Source organism: Panthera leo, chromosome C2, assembly GCF_018350215.1.
Source record: "Panthera leo isolate Ple1 chromosome C2, P.leo_Ple1_pat1.1, whole genome shotgun sequence".
Classification (NCBI taxonomy): domain Eukaryota; kingdom Metazoa; phylum Chordata; class Mammalia; order Carnivora; family Felidae; genus Panthera; species Panthera leo.
In genome coordinates this window covers 129,611,379-129,614,896 of record NC_056687.1, presented here as the reverse complement: position 1 = coordinate 129,614,896, position 3,518 = coordinate 129,611,379, and the positions used below count along the sequence as shown (strand labels likewise).

Sequence of the window (3,518 nt, the reverse complement as noted above, 5' to 3'; positions counted from 1 at the left end):
TTTTTTTTTGAGAGAGAGAGAGAGAGAGAGAGACAGAATCCCAAGCAGGCTCTGTAGTCAGTGCAGAGCCTAATACAGGGCTTGAACTCACAAAACATGAGATCATGACATGAGCCGAAATTGAGTCGGATGCTTAATGGATTGAGCTACCCAGGTGCCCTGCAGGCAGTGCTTTAAAAAAATGCTTTTCAAGGGTAAGTGCTTGCAGGCCTGAGCACAGAGAGGGAAGGGAGGCTTGGGAGGACAGGAGGAGGGACTTTTGGTCTGCCTACTTGGCTTTTCCCTTCCTGGCCTGAGTCCTCAGATTCCTGAAAGCACTCCTTGCTCAGGCTGGGGAGGTGTCCCTTGTTTTCCTCACCCTCTTTCTCTTTCCCTCCTGTTTCTTTCCATCATGTCTTTTCACTCATCTCCTTCTCCCTTCATACCTTTCCTTCTCTTTTGAACTCTGTCTCTATCCTTATTCCTTATTTTGTGAGACTCCCCCTCACTCTCTCATGAATGTCAGTACTGTCTACTAGGGCACAAAATTTAAAATTCATTACGCAAAATGTAAACCCTGGCCCCTGAAACCCTGAAATTTCACTTAAGTAAATTATCTTAAATTAGTATTAAATAACCTTGGGTTAGGCAAAGATTTTGTAAAGATACAAATAGCAATTATCATAAAAGCTATGGTTGATAAATTAGACTTCATTAAAATAAGAAAAATTATATTCATCAAAAACACTGAAAAGTGAGAATGCAAGCCACAGACAAGAAGGAGATATTTCAAAAGATTTATATTCAGCACATGTAAAAAATCCTACAAATCAATAATAAAAAGACAATGTAATTAAAAATGGAAAAACCTTGAACAGATACTTCACCAAAGAGTATATTCAAATGACCATTAAGTGTATGAAAAGTTCCCAACATAATTTTTCATCAGGGAAATATAAATTAAAACCAAAATGAGATCACACAGCACATCTCCCAGAATGACTAAAATTAAAAAGACCTTCAATACTAAGTATTGATGAGGATATGAAGTAATTGGAATTGTCATACATTGGTGGTAGGTATGTAAATAGATAAAACCACTGTGAAAAGCTAAACATGGCCTTTATGTGGGCCCATAATTCCAATATTGGGTCAAGAAAAATGAGATTATATGTTCACCAAAGTCATGGGCAAGAATGTCCATAGTAGCTGTAAGAAAAGAAACCTGGGAACAACTCTTATGTCCATCAACAAGGGAATGGATAAGTAAATGTGGTGTATTTATACAATGCAATGTACACAATTTATACAATGCAATGGCACTACAATAAAAAGAATGGACTCCAATCCCGCAGAACACCATGAGTGAATCTCATAGAAAGTTGTTGAGCAAGAGAAGCCAGACGCAAAAGGGTGCATATACACTTTATAATTCCCTTTATATGATGTCCCAAAACAAGCAAAACTAATCAATGGAGGCAGAAGTCAGAACAGTGATGATCGGCACTTGTGTGCTGGATTGCCAAGATGTCGTTCCCCAAGTACCAGCCATCGCGCCTGGCCACCCTATCCTCCACCCTCGACCCAGCCGAATACAACATCTCTGGAAGGCGCAAGCCAAGCGTTTGACCACAAGAACCCGACTTAAACGGGAGTACCTGCTTCAATACAATGACCCCAGCCGCTGAGGGCTCATCGAAGATCCTGCCTTGACTCGTGGGACCTATGCAAGATCAGCAAATATCTATCCGAATTACAGACCTACTCCCAAGACCTTATTCTTAGGAGCTCTGTTTGGAATTGGGCCCCTCTTCTTCTGGTATTATGTTTTCAAAACTGACAGAGATAGGAAAGAAAAACTGATCCAGGAAAGAAAATTGGATCGAACATTTAACATTTCATATTAAGTCTGGCAATGATGACTCTATGTATTATTGTTTAAATAAATCTTCTATTAATCATTAAAAAAAAAAGAATAGTGACGATCTCTGCAGGAGTCTGCTGACTAGGAAGGGGCACCTTCTAAGTATTAAAAATGTTCTAAATCTTAATCTGTATGGTGTTGCACAGGTGCATATGAATATAAGCAATGATCAATATGTATATTTATGATTTGTGCATTTTTTGTATGTTACACCTAAATTTAAAAGTAACATCTTCCCTCCTAGGTATTTACCACAGAGAGATTTATACATAAATATTCATAGTGGCTTTAGTCATGATAACCCCAAACTGGAAATTACCCAAATGTTAATCAACATTTGAATGAATGAACAAACTATAGTACATTCATACAACCGGCTTTTTTCAGCAATAAAAAGAATTGAATGATAAATGCAACAACATGGATAAATCTCAAAATCATTACATTGAGTGAAAGAAGCCAGAGAAAAAAGACTACATATTATATGATTACATTGATATAAACTCCTAGAAAATGAAAATGAATTTATAGCAACAGAAGCAAATTGGTTGGTTGATTGTCTGGGTAGAGGGAGGGACTGACTGAAAAGGGAGATGGGGAAAACTTGGGTAGGGGAAGGAAATGTTCTGTATCTTGAAGTGTCAATGGTTTCCAGACGCATACATGTCTCAAAATGCAAATTGTACCTCTTGAAGGGATGCAGTTCATCGTCCATAAATTATACTTCAGTAAAGGGGTAAAAAATAATATATATCAAATTAAGCATACTCATTGGCTTGGACTTGACTGAAAAGGTGTAGAGGGCACTAGTTACATAAACTTCAGTTTCCTTCCTAGGACCCTTACATCCCCACTAAAGTTAAAGCTAACATAAGCAGGATATGTGTAAGCGAGAGGGACACTCCTACCCACTTTGCCATATGGAGACAAATGGCAGACATGAATGGGCAGTGGAGAGCAAGAATGTATGGTAGATGATAGACATCATACTAGGTATTTGAGCTGAGGGAATTTAAAGCATTGTTAGCTGCATAATTGAAAAGAGCAAAAAGAGAATACAGAGATATCAGAGAGGTAGCAATTGCAGGATGCAGCTACCACCCTTAGGTTTGAGGGAAGAGATAGAAGAGGTTAGAATTATTAAAACTTGGAAACTCAGAAAATGGTCCTGGGGTCTGGGACTCAGAGCTTTGAGGAGGAGCTGGCTGTTGCAGGGGTTTCTGAGGCTGGTTTTACAAGCATCTGAGAAACTGAAAACTGGATTTAGCTGCTACTCTAGGAGGACCCTGCTAATGTTGAGGTGAAGAGGCATTTCTGGTGTGACGCTTTTAGGAACAGGAAGTAAACAGGAGAAAGCATATCCCTTCTCTCTCCAACAGCCTTGCAGTCTTCCTCTAGTGTCCCTGGTGGCAATGCCTAGCAATGAGCAGCTGGAAAAACCAAAATGTGGTTTGCAGATTGCAAGCTCTAGCATCATAAGCACGGTGAAGAAGGGGATGGGGAGCACTTTGAGGTTGAAATTTGGTCTCAAACTATTTTGTGTTTAAATCTTGATTTTGTCCCCCACTTGTTGTGTGACCTTGGGCAAGTTAGTTAACCTCTCTGAGCCTCAGCT

At 39.3% G+C, this 3,518-nt stretch overlaps 1 pseudogene; it reads left to right on the top strand.

Moving 5' to 3' along the window:
- Positions 1-1,403: 1,403 nt before the first annotated feature.
- On the top strand, positions 1,404-1,886 carry LOC122198758 (annotated as a pseudogene).
- The last annotated feature ends 1,632 nt before the right edge of the window (positions 1,887-3,518 follow it).